Source organism: Parasteatoda tepidariorum, chromosome 6, assembly GCF_982258835.1.
Source record: "Parasteatoda tepidariorum strain Cologne lab strain chromosome 6, Ptep-v5.0, whole genome shotgun sequence".
NCBI classification, from domain to species: domain Eukaryota; kingdom Metazoa; phylum Arthropoda; class Arachnida; order Araneae; family Theridiidae; genus Parasteatoda; species Parasteatoda tepidariorum.
The window spans coordinates 14,559,049-14,573,486 of NC_141760.1; the positions used below are offsets into that span (position 1 = coordinate 14,559,049).

At 33.8% G+C, this 14,438-nt stretch overlaps 1 non-coding gene across 1 annotated transcript; it reads right to left on the reverse strand.

The window, feature by feature from the left end:
• Nucleotides 1-371: 371 nt before the first annotated feature.
• Nucleotides 372-1,250, reverse strand: LOC110283342 (uncharacterized). Its single transcript, XR_011636506.2, has one exon. It is a non-coding gene; the product is annotated as an uncharacterized LOC110283342 (transcript).
• Between the last annotated feature and the right edge of the window lie 13,188 nt (nt 1,251-14,438).

Below are 14,438 nucleotides of genomic sequence, written 5' to 3' on the forward strand. Positions count from 1 at the left end.
TTTTCGATTTTCTGAGTATCCTCTATGCAATTTTTCCATTTTTCAACTCCAATTTGATTTAAACTTGCACAATCCCTCTACTTCCGATAACTTGAAAGTTTTGTTTTCTTTGGCCACTGAACCTTTCATTTGGGCCCAAATCAGCTCAATTGGATTTAGTTCAGCTTGGTAGGGGGGAAGCCTTAAAATCATTATAGTATTACGTCTAGCAAGTTCATCCACCGCGAATTTGTCATATCTGTGCTTATGAGCTTTCACTATATCCAGTAGTTCTGTTTTTAGCATACCTTCTTCATCACTAAATGTTTTTAGATTTTAGCCAATCTTTAATAACTTGCTTAGTCGATGATGTGTTAGGAATTTTTTCTTCTTTACGAGAGTGATATGGTGCATTGTCCATCACAACGACAGAGTTCGGCTCTAGAAAGGGGTAGGATTTTCTCGAACCATTCTTCGAAACACGCTGCATTCATATCCTTATGGTAATCCTTGTTTTTGTTTGATTTAAAAAGTAGAAGTCCTTCTTTTAAAAAGCCCGTGTCGCTACCAATGTGCGTAATAATAAGTCTCTCACCTTTGCCAGAAGGCGATTTTAATCCTGTAGAAAGACCAGATAAAAATGCTTGTTTTGACGAGATAATGGAAGTATCATTCCACACTTTGTCTTGCGTGTGTCCAGCATTCAACCATGTCTCATCCATGTAATAAATTTGTCTTCCTTCTTGTCTCATTTTGTTAATTGTTCTTAAATATCTTCGCCTCCACAAAATTATTTCTTTTTCAACGAGTGAGCTGTTCCGTCCTCGTTTTTGATGTTTCAAGCCTAATTTTTTTAACAGGGAATAAAATGTCGTTCTTTTAAAATTTGGTAAATTAGAATCATCGTTCACAGCTTTGAGAACTTTGTTTATTGTCGGAATTTCGTTACGGCGGAAAAAATCATGAACTTTTCTTACAGCATTTTTGTCGAAATCGTCAATGTCATCCAAAAAAGATTTACGAGGTTTAGTCCTCTTCGGGGAATGTAATATACCATCCTTTTTATATTCTTTGATAATTCTGAAAACAGAAGCTGTGCTAACTCCCGCTGCAGAAGCCGCATGGTCAGCCACATCAATGATTGGAACATCTGGTTTTGAATGCAGTTCTGTTTTATAAATGTTCAATATTATTTCTTTCTCAGCTTTACTTATGTAAGATTTCTTCTGTCGTTTTTTAGGAGGACTTAAATCCATCGCTTTATTTTCCATATTACTCATGAAACACCTGCAAAAAGACACCACGGCGATACAAACAACCCTCTAAAAATAGAGTTTTTGCTTGTCTGATAGGCGCTATTTGTCATTATTCCGGCGCCAAGTAGACAGCTGTATTGCGCCAAATAGCACGCCGCTTTGTTTACTTTATCAGTTCTCGTTGAAGACTATAAAATGGATGGGTTGCATAAATGGATGTATCTCTGGATATAGTCATGATTATATAAATACGTAAATGATTAATATGTCATGATAAATAAATAAAAGGCCGAAACATATATAAGGTAATCAAATTAAATTAAAGGAAGAAAGTGGAAAGAGAAATTGGTTGTACAATGCAAGTGTGGGATAACAATAAGTTCAAAGGGTCACAAAGTGTGAGGTTTGAACAAATTGGGATGATTTGGTATCACCAAATTTGGAAAAAGGGCGAAACTAAAATTAATTTAAGATTAAAGATAAAGACGATAAATAACATGCTATATCCAGATACAGACTTAACATTAAAGACAGTAAGATGATGTTTCCAATGTGAAAATTACAAATTCCCTTAACAATAAAAAAGGACTCACCACAAACATGAGGAAAATCACACAAATTTTTCCATTCAGCTGAACATTTATTTTCGTAAAGCATTTTGTAAGACATTATTATTGTAAAACACCTTATTTCGTAAAAACAAACAATATGTTCCAACAAATTTTTGTGACACAAGAAATCTTTTTTAAAAATGCGGACCGAAGTCCGCGTCGCGGAGAATAAAAAAAAGGAACTTGCAAGAAAGAAGCATAAAAGGAGAATGTCTTAAAACTGACTTAAAAAATTCCTTAACTGGTATAGGACCAGAAAAATTACGGCCAATTAAATTTAAAGAGGTGGAGAGTTTGAAGTTTAAAGGAAAGAGATTGGTTACTTAGCCCCCCTAAAATTAAAAGAAGAAAAAGAAAGGCGTGAGTAGAGGGGTTGGTTGACTTTCTCACAGGAAGTGCGATGACCGCAATGGCCATGAGAAAGTTAAATAAAAATTGCTAAATTGAAAAAAAAGGAATAACGTGTAAAGAAAAATTAAAGGCTTAGGTAAAATTAGAAATTAAATTGTCACATTACAATAAGTGTATATGTGACAAAAATCATCTTTACCATAGTGGTTCAACATCTGCTTTTGAGTATCATCCATTAACACTAACATGAAATCTTCTATCATAAGATTACCTTCCTGTAATACACCCCGGGGTTTATAAAAGCGTACTAAAGACCCTGATTTTGGGGAGCCTAACACTCACTTTGTCATCTGGGTCAAAAACCTGATCTAATCAAAATTTCATCTGGATATCGAGAATATCTTTCCTTGGTGTCAAATGTAACCGGGAAAGTTCACCACTTACTGACTCTTTTATATCATTCAGTAGTTCTTTAATGGGGTTTTTTTATTACTCAACTGATATGCAATACTCTCTCGCTCTTCCTTAGATAAACGGAGGCGACCTAAATCACACTCATGGCCAACATGTGTTTCAGTGAACTCGACATTATACAGACCATCTTTAACATCATGTACATCTTTTAAGTGCTGTAAGATAAAATGAAACCTGAAGCAAGGTTAATTAACCGTACTGGGTGGCAAAGTAAATGTCATTACATCATGAGTAAAAGAAGGAAGGGTATGTCATTTCGCTCAAACTATTGATCCAGAGAAGTATAGATATGTATATACATATATTCGATAATATCTATCATATATATATACTAATTAGATTGAAAAAAAAGGGATATCAATACTATGCATGAATAGGATTAAACAGAGGAAACCCCTGAAGGCCGAATGGTCAGTGACATAAGCGTTAGTGTAAAACCACAATCACCCAACATAATTTTGAGATCCGTTGGTCATGAACTCAGATCATATTTCTTTTATAAAAGAGATGACACATATTATTGACAAGCGATTATATTATTTTTGTTAAAAACACTGTTCATGGGAAACCCACTGGATCAATAAGATTGAGGACAACCTTTATAACATAATACACAGATGATGTGTACATGACATAGCCCAGGCAGACAAAACAAAAGAAGGAATGAAATAGAGAGTTACTCACCCTTACAAGATACCTTCATGGATGAAGCCTGCAGAACACAAGTGACTATGACACAAGAAGAAAGACATAAAGAAGTCTTCGGACACTTTTCATCTTCAAATACAGATTTTTATTCAGTTTCCATCTCGTCTTACAAAGAAAGCACCATCGGGAGATCGGGGGGGGGGGGAAACAAAGGATGCACTTCTACTTCCGACGTAGAGTCGTGGATATCGACACTCACTAAGGATCCATAGTTTTTTACGGCTTATCGTCGTTGAGACATAAAAATAGAGTTCCAACTTCTCAAAAAGATTTTTTCTTGCAGTAGGCGCTGCGAAAGAGGAGGTTAGGGAGAACGGAAAACGATTTAGTTCACACTCGAAGATTTTTTTTTTTAAAGGACAGATCTGAGATCCTTTTACCACATATTTTTGTAGAGATAAGACAAAATGAAATTTATAGAAATTGAATACTCAGAATATTGGAAGTCTTTAGACTTAAAAGGATGAAAGTTCCATCATCGGCAAAAAGCTGTAAACTTTTACATGAAAGGCCAAGTAAAAAGAAAGGAGTCCATCTATCTAAGATGGCACCGGCGATGACGCTGGCAAGACAAGAAAATTGTCTAACTGTTGCCGAGCGATGACCAGGGCCGTCTTTAAACTATTTGAGGCCCTGGGTACATTAGGATCATGGGGCCCCTATGACCTTGAGAAAACACTATTTAGTTACAATAGATAAAGAAAGACAAACAAGGTTCTAAATTTATTTTTATTTAGTTACTAGCTATAAAAAAATAGGAAATATAAAAAATAATCTACAAAAGTAACTCGCTTAACTTAAAATCCTTAGATTAATTCTATGTTGATTGCAAAGATACCCTTCTAGATTTAAGATGAGCAAAATCGTTAATCACTTCTTCAAAATCTATGGTATTGAGAATATCACATTCTATGGACATCAGCGACAAACTATTTAATCTCTCTTGAAGCATTGTACTTAATTCATTTTTTATTCGTTTCAATTTGGAGAAGGAGCGTTCTCCGCTGCAGTTAGTTACCATCATGCTTAAAAATATTCTCAATGCAATTTCTACGTTAGGAAATGTGTCTTCAATTTTGTTTTGCTTTAATAGATTATATACTTCCTGTACACTGTTAGATGCTTCATTTTCACTCTGAACATTTATTAAGTATTCTTTTAAATGTTGGCATTCTATTTCTAACTCTTTTTCATTTACATCTTCGTGATAGATTTGAGAAAATTCTTTGCATCCTTGTCGTATCTCTTCGGAATTCAGAGTTTTTAAGTGAAAAAATAAACTAAAACGTTGACTTACGATCTCATATGAACTTTGTCGCTGTTTTAGATGAACACTCAAGGTATCGATTATTGGGAGAAAGGTTTCTACGTTGAATCGCTCTTTTCCATTCAATTGGACTGATGGCGCAGAGCCATCAAAAAAACTCTGCCGTGAGCTTCTACGTCTTGTTCTTTGAGATAGATCCTTGTAGTCAGATTCTGGGTTATTTTCTTTGGCAGATGATTCGAAGTTATCAAATTTATCCCTGAGGTTAGTAATAAAATCATAAAGTGAAGTCAACAAATTGGTTGCAACGTCCAGTGTTATTGTTTCTTTCTGAAGATAATTACTTGTTTTGTCTATTCTTTCCAATATAGTGCTCCAGATTTCCGTCAGTATAATAAATTCTAGATTTCCCATTTTTCTAGACAGACTAAGGGCTTCGTCTCTTGTTTCTCGTGCCTGTTCTGTATCGTTTGCGATGGTGATTAAAGCTTCTAATATTCTTTTATAACCCCCATGCAAAGCACTTACTGCATCAGCTCGGGCTGACCATCTGGTTTGTGAAAGACTCTTAACAACTTTTTTTGAACCTAAATGTTCTGTTAACATATTCCATCTGTGGGTAGAGCCCGAAAAAAAGTTGTACACTTTCTGAACTATTTCAAAAAACTGTGATGCCTCCGGTACACACCCAGCAGCATGGACACCTACCAAGTTTAGTGAATGTCCTGCACATGGTATAAAGGTGGCAAATTCACATTTTTCCTTGATTCTTGTTTGTAGACCACTATACTTTCCCGACATATTTGAAGCATTGTCGTAGCTTTGTCCTCTGCAATCTTTTATGGGAATATCATGTATCTCTAAAAAATTTAAGATGGTCTCCGCTAAATACTTAGATTTATGTTCTTTAATAGGTATAAATTTCAAAAACCTTTCAACAGGAACACAGTCTTTTACGTATCGAATGATGAAAGTTAGCTGGTCAATATGAGACAGATCGGGCGTACTGTCAACGCTTATGGAAAAATATTTTGCTGATTTAACTTCATTTATAATTTTTTTTAGAACCTGTTTTCCCATTACTTCAATAAACTCATTACAGATATTTGCTGATAAATAAGAAATGTTACCCTTTCCAGGATTCCCAAATTTTTTTAAGTGATCTGCAAGAAATGGATCAAATTCACTCAATAATTCCACACAACCCAAATAATTTCCATTGTTTGGAGATCCTAGGATTTCATTGTCGCCGCGAAATGGAAGCCCTCTCGATGCCAAAAATTTTACAACAGCTACAATCCGTTTAAGTACGTTTCTCCAGTAATCCACTTCCTTTTGATGTTGAGATAATAAGTCTATATCTACTCTACCAACCGCTTTACTTCGTGCCAGATAAGTCATCATAGATTGCTTATGCGCTGGGCTATTTTCATGTGTTAAAATTATGTGATTAATATGCTTCCAATCATTACATCCATTCCGAGAGCAAAGATTAACATCAGTTGGGTTAAATAAGCAGCATGAAAAACAAAATACAGAGCATTTGGAAGGCGAATACAGCAACCATTTTCTTTCGACGCTTTCATTGTTCTTTAATTTGCGAATAAATAATGCTTTGTTGAAATATCTCGTTACTAATTTATTACCATTTTTGTATGTTCTGGATGCCTCGGAAAAGTCAGAATCTTTATTTTGAAAATATACTGGTCCCTTACGAATTAAAATTTCGCGATTTATTTCAACAAACTTTTCGTGAAAATAATCGGCGGGATCGTGCGATATTAATTCTTCTGTGTTGGAAAACTGCTGTTCAATTGACACAGTTGGAGTTGTCGGTTTTAGTGAAGTCACTGAAGTCGTTGCACTTTCGTCGTAGGAATAGTCGCTTTCTGATTCAATCTCTTTTTCAAAATTGGAACATGAAGGTTTAGAAATTCCCGCAATTTGTAATTGAGCTGAGTCATCATGTGGAACATTTATGAGTTGATTGCTACTTACAGAAGTTTCTCCAGTAGTAGTAGTAAAATATGATTGTAATTTTGGTAACTTTTCAATTACTTCTTTCTGATGTAGAGCTTTTTTCCTTTTTTCAGATCCACTAGGATATGACCGTTTCGACATTTTATATTATAATTCACTATTTAATTAATTTTATAACGAAAATATTCGCTAACACAAAACAGACAAAACGACGATTTAATCAAACAATACTATTTTTTTTATCAGAGCTCGAGCACAGTCAGTAACAAACTAACAACTACAAACAAAACAAACGCCACAACATCGCAGACAAATACTTGAAGGGAATTCCCGTTCGTCAAGTCAAACGACGATCGGGAATTCCCCTTTTTTGTCTTTGGTATTACGAATGACGTTCGAATAGGTTTCTTTAAGACATAAACCACACCGCATCAAATAATTCTTTTTTTAATTTAATAATTTTTTTTTAAATTGTATTCTTATACTTACATATAGGTATTTAAATTAACCTAAACATACTAATATCGGAAAAACTCATTTTTGAGAGAGAGTGGAGTATTATACCCTGTTTATTTATTAGTTTGATCTTTCTTTTTGACAGATGTCAAATCTGAAATCGATATAACTTTGCAACGACGAACAATATCTTCTTATTTTAATAATATTAAAAATTGATAATAATCATAAGAATAGACACACAACATAAAAGTACCTGTTAAGGACTCAAGCATTTTCCGAAAGTCTTAAGTGGTTTTTATTGCTTCGAGGTAAAATTTAAATAGAAAAACTGAAAACAATGGTTTCTTACCTACCCAATGTTTTTATGTCTAGTGCAATAAAATTGATTGACGAATGAATTTATTTATTTTGAATAGTTTAAAACATACATACAGCCACATATTTAGCCAACACATTTTTTACACCAATAGATATTTTCTGTTTCCCATCACTGACCCATCTGTCAAAAAGTTCAAGCTATGTTGTACAAGGTATAGCTATCCGCATGCGGCAAACTAAAGCTAATATAATAAGCGTAGGTATTGTAGTAAGTCATTATCATCAGATTTTTCAAAATTAATGTTTTTCGGTAATAATGTATCGGTTATCATTTGGTAATCTGGCAGGAACTAGGGGGCCCCATTCGATCGCGGGGCCCTGGGCACGTGCCCATAGTGCCCAGTGGGGAAGAGGGGCCTGGCGATGACCCAAGAGAAGTGATGACAGCGTCCCTTCAGCGCGGGAAAGTACGAGTTGTCAAGCAGGATAGAAAACGACTGTCATTGGATGGGGGATTACTACACGATTACGTCAACACCAATCAGTGCCAATAGTACTCCCACACATACAAAAAAGGCGTGAACACGCTAAAAATTCTAGAAAAATCTAGAAAAACCAACCGGAAGAATCACCTCGTGCAAAATTTGAAGGTTACGTGAAAGTGATAGGAAAAGAAGTTAAGTGGTGACGTAAATTAGAATGTGAGGGATAAGAATGTCGTCCTTGAAGGACGGTGGGGTCAGACGACCTTGAATTGCAAAAGGTGAAAAGGAGAAAGACACAAAAATGCGTTGCTAACGTAAAAGTAAAAAGAGACATTTCCAATTCTCTTCACAGAAAAAAATGAAGAGAAATAAAAAAAAGGAGAAGTACAAATACTATTAACTAAAGAAAGATTAAATTAAATTTAAATTCCTGACATAAAAAAAATCGTAACACGACACTGTGACAAGTGCTTCTCAATTACATCTAGAACTACTTAAAACCTTACAAATAACACATTATCTTTAATGGATCTGAAATGCTGTGTACCTTTAACATATGTTTCCTGAGGTGCTTCCCATGAGGATTCCTTTTTTCACAATAAACATTTTCACGGGTAGTTTGGTCACTACTTCTGCCAGCAACAATTATATTAGTCTTCCTTTGAAAACCCTTTAGAGCTACAAATGTGTGTAGAAACATATTTTACTCTAACTAAACCATCTACGAGTACCAATATTTTAGCAGGACATTTAATGTGCAACCAATTCGAAAAGTAATAATTGTGTCTTTTAACACCACTCTTAAGGTTATCACCACACTTCCTAATAAACTTAAAAGTCAACACACTCACAGCTTTTTTTAAAATTCATAAACTCTACTTCATTTTCTTTCATTTCTACTTCATTACCTTCCCCAAAAACTATTCAAAGCTAACTCTGTCACTTGGCGCCTCCCTAAGTTTTAGGCGTGGTATAGCCAAATCAAGGCTCTTGCGCCAAAAATTTACATCACTCACTCACCCTCCCTGGGGTCAATTCGATCTGATCAGGATCGAGCCTAATCCCTTCTTTATCCTTGGTTAGTCCGGTCAAGTTCTGGATAAGCAACATTCATCTGCACTGTCCTGACAGTTTTCTTCGATAATCGTCGAAATCTCCAAATCTTAAATAGCGCTTTGAAGTCGCGCCACAGACGCGCGTAATGTGCGTCTGCACTGAAATTCTAATCATTTGTATATCTCACCTCCGCTAATGCATGTTGTAAATTTCATGTTATTTGCATGCTTCCTTCAGGGTGTTGCATTTACGGTGGCCAGCAGTGTATATATATATTACACAATGTTTAAATTTCATTGCCAAATTCGAAAATGATTTTCTATTTCTTGATTACTGATGGTAGAAATCTGTTTGTACACATCTTCGGCTGCAGCTCCTGTGCCTTTCGATTCTTTAATTTTCTGCAACTCTTGTTTAAAGGTTGTCCTAATGCTGTTTATCTTGTTAACTTCAGCCGGTCCAACTTGGGGAATATTTATAGCTTTCGCTATTCGTAATAAGGCTGAGTTCCTGGCATCTTTGTGTTTATATCATGCCTCACATTCCAGAAGACTTCTCCTTTTTCATAAAACGCAAAAACATCTGAAGTTTGTTGGTCATGCAATTTGCTAAGACTTACTTCCATTTTGAACTATCTAGTTTATCTATCCTACAGCGCTATTTCAAGTTTAAAAATGAATTTTGGAGAACTAGGATATCTCGCTACCTGGTTGATAACACTTTCTGCGTCCATAGAAAAAACATCCTTGGTGCTGATAAACAGTATTGCTGGTTGCACAGTGTAGGCCGGTATTTTCCGACATCAAACATGAGCAGATAGAACTCTTTCTTGTTGTAGTCATTCACCACCTCAAGGGCTTGGTTAATTTGTCAAAGATTGAAGTTGGTGGGTCATGGCTAAAGCAGATATTAAACTGTTCATGCTTCAAAGTAAGTCCAACTGTTGAAGGGTAGTAGCTGTCACCATAGCGGTTAAACTTCCTGATGTGTTTCGCAGCATTCGTTTGGTACGCCAGCACAAAAAGTTTTCTCCAGTGGGATAATAATGTTCAGGATAGCACCCCTCTTTAAACAATCCTTTTCTGTTTCCTTCCTACAAATGAAAAAACATTTTTTGAGTCATCAAGAAACCTAACATAGTAACTAGTAATTGATTAATTAAAACTTTTAAGTTACCTTATTATCTTCAAGTTTATTAACTAGTAACAACAAATAAAAAGTTAACTTAACAGATATTAGTTTTATTAAGATATTGTAATGACTGAAAAAAATAATTTCAGTTCTTTTGCTTAGATAAGGATGCCAATCAACTTGGCTCAGTAGCTTTATAAATAATACTATTTATCATAGTTATAAAATTTTAATAATACAATGAGTACTTACTTGAATATCATCATGCTTTAGTATTGCGTGTCCATCCATAACGAAGAGAAGAATCTAAGGGAACTAACTATTTAGTGAACATAGAAAACTGAGAAGATAAAACTTACTGTAAGCTTAATAAATTTTAAAACATAACAGAATTAGAAGACATGCTATTCAACGAAATGTATGTGAGCAAGTGAAGTACTATTACTTGATTGAAGATAGATTAGTTCAATCCACATACGTCACAGATGGAGCCCTCCCTTGTTTAATCTTGTCGAAGCCGGACTTGTAGTATCTGCTTTGACGTCAGGGCAAATCCGGTACATCCCCTAACATATTGTTCGATTTAGCGATACACGTGCATAACAGATTTATCGTTGTCAAAATGAGAAAAGTAATAACAGGAAGGTCAACAGAAATACGAAATCGGAGAGCAGATAAGTTTCAAGTGAAAATATATCTATAAAACTAGGGGACTGTTATCGTTATCGAACCTGTTTTGTTCACGCATGTGATTTTAATAAAAATGTTAAACTTAACGAGTATCGTACCAAGCACCTGCAGGGTAGTTGTCTAAAGCACAGAAAACAACTGATATAAACAGTATGATTCTGTGAGGAACAATTTCATGAAAACTTTAAATAATACTTTTACCTAACCTTCTATATTATTTTTATAAATGAAAAAACTATTCAGTAAAGAAAATTACATTACTTACTTTACACTTAGCTAGAGGGGGCGTGGCAGTATCGTTTTTGACTGTTGAAATCTGAAAGTTACTCTTAATTTTACTCGAATTTCTCAGCTTCAGGTTTACGTACAAACAAAAGGGATATATTTTTGGAAACCGTGTGAAATGAAGCATCTGAAAATAAACTTAAAAATTTTTGATTTTCCAATTTTATTATGACCTACTGACAATGAAGTATTATGGTTGCGTGTTTCCAGTATTTAGAAAAGTAACTTAAATCGTGCTAGCTTTAAGAGTTTTTTTTAAATTATCTTCACTTTTTTCTAACTTAACATTAGGAGGAACTGTTGATACTACTTTTGATATGCCGAAACAACAAGATATTAAGTACTCTAAATTTTGAATGATATTTTGCAACAGAATGTTTTGTTCCTTCTCATCTTCAAGAAAATCAGTCAACTAAGAGATATATTGTTTGCATTCAGATATACCTTTGTCCGCATTTATAAGTTACAATTATAAAATTAAATGGAATGGAAAGAGTGATAGGATAACCTTCGGGCATTAAATAGAAAATTAGATTGATTTTTATCTTAAGTCTTTATATTTAGTTGCATCTTCTCCAGCATTTAATTTAAAATAATCAGTTCCATAGATATCCAAATTTTGATCCAGAGGATTACCATTTAAGGAACTGCTCAATATTGTAGGGCAATCCTTCTGGCTGTCAAAAGCAGAAATTTATTGAATTCACCTTATGAATATGCTTACAAAGCAGAAAACTATCAAGGCAATCACAAACATATAATTGGCTAGACAAGATGTGGCATTTGTAACTACACAAACCAGGTTCAGTGCAAGAATCGTTTATTTTTGTGACAACATGCAAGTCACTTTTACTGCTTTGAGACTTAATTATCCAAGAAGTTTTCTAAATATTACTATCAGAAATCACTATCACACCCGTCCATTGAACGCACGCAATAGTGTTTTTAATTTATTGTGAAATGACTTATAGTAAGCATTGGTATCGGCCATAACTTTATTTAAAAATGATGAAAGATTGCTCTTTTATAAACGAAATAATAAACCTACGTACAGTTCACTTCATAAGGATACATCTTTAACTTAGCTGCAAATTGTCTTTGCCCAGGTCCCGTGAATGTGCCATTTACACAGCACCCTTTTCAAAAATCGTATTGAATGAATTAGCTGTAACTTTATCATCATCAATCAATTACAATATAGATCTGGCAAATTTAGATTTAAGATTTTTTTAGGCAATTTAGATTAGGAATTTGTACTTAATAGTTTCTGCATCTAAACACAACTAATAATGAAATATGCAACTGGATAGCCATGTCCAAACTCAACGGGGACAATAAGATGGAAGATTGTAACCCCACTGGTTTGTTTTGTGATTCGTATCAATGCTCGGAATTCTTTTACAGCCTTCTGTCATCATTACCTTATTAAACATGCTATTATGAGTACGGTTGGACGGTCTCCTTATATTTATCGAAGGAGGAATATTTTCTAATTGATTTCACAACTACTTCAGTATTGTGAAGATAAAAAAATTCCAATGCTCTATTGGAGCAACATAAATTGCAAAAGCTTACAAGGGACAACATTTTAATTATGGAAAGAAATTACATAATGTATAATAGCTAATTTATTAAATGTATAATAAATTGTATGATGATAAAGTTAATAAAATGATTCTTTGTAAAATGTTAAGCATAAAAGTTATGTGATTATCTTAAAATTATAAATAAGCACATAAATTGCTTTGAAGTTAAAAAATGGGATATCTTGATGAACGCTCATGGAATGAAATGCACTTATCTTTTTGTACATGATAGGCTCATGCTTTACAATGCACAAATAATTATCAATTTTTACTTTTATTATGCATTTTGCATTTGAAATGAATAAAAAAGAAAGCTATTGAACAACACTATTTTGTTAATGGTTATACATGAATAAACACAAATTATTTGAAAATAAGGAAAAACAAGAACTGATTTAAGTGAAAAATTTATTTTAAAAGAAATGAGAATGCTGTTTCAATTAACTTTTTATGCGCTCTTAGACGTTTCTCTTTGTCTGGAATTGACTTTAAAATGTGTGCAATGTATTGTCCACAAGCATCCTCAAATGATGCTTCCTGCGGTGGCGGGATGCTCTTTAGAGCTTTTACAGCCTCAGACAATAGTTCGTCTTCATTCGTTCGTTTTCTTTTGGCACTTTTCCTAGCACCAGCACTACACTTGCCACTATTGGCTTCTACTAGGGGTTCTTCGGGATTCATCTTCAACAAAGGACTCTTCGTTTGCGATTAGAAGGTCTCTGGAGGCCTCAAATGATTGGAAGTCTAGAGATTCATTTAAATCTTCCACATTCTGAAATAGAATGTTTATTGTTATTTAATACAATCTATAAAGAAAAACTGGTTAATAATTTCAAAGCTCAAATTAAAATATACTTTTGGTACCTTTAAACATGGCAAAATATTGCAAAAATAAAATTTTATTTTCTGGTAGACTTACGTAATATAAATATATAGTGAAACCCCAATTTTAAAGTTTTCCTCGGAATTGAGTTAAAAATACGCATGAAACAGGAGAATAAAATAGGGGTAAGAAAGGAAAGGATAATTTTAATAAAATTGATGCTTACGATAAGAACTATTGAAAAAATTGTGTTAACTTCACAATTGCAAATGTTACTGAGTTTAATGCTTTCAAACTCTTGATTAGTTCGATGATCAGCTCCTCCGGAATTTTTTGCTCATTTTTAATCAATCAATTCCCCCCCCCCCCAAAAAAAAATCAGCATATAAAGTAATTGAAAGGAATAATAAAAAAATAATACCAGAGCAATGAAAAAGGATAATATAAATAATTAAAATGGGTCCCTATTTTCGAAACATTTGAAATTTGTTGACTGTTATTTCCTATTTGTATATTTTTGAAGGTAATGAAGATTTGTATCAAGTAATATCTTACCATTTCAGTTTCTTGATTATTTATTTTACTCTATAATTAGTTTAACAAATTATCAGAATTTTTCTTAAAGAAATGCTTTTTCAACTTAAATTATGCTAAACATGTGACACAGTTACGTTATATTCATACAATCATGCACATTTATAGTCATGTTCATACCTGACTTAACAAAGAAGACTCCTTATAGCTTTCCTCCAAGTTAGACACGCTTGGCTCTGCTTCACCAGTATCCTAGAAACAGTAATGCGTGAAAATGGATCCATGGGACCTGAATCCTTTCAAATCCTGCTCCACTTGCTAACGTCTTCAGCTTTTTCATATTCCTTTGGAATATAGTCAACTTTTCTAAACAGAAAAAAAAAGTGAACTAATAATGACAATAAAAAGTAAGTTAAAAAGCACATTTATGAATAAGAGTGAAAAA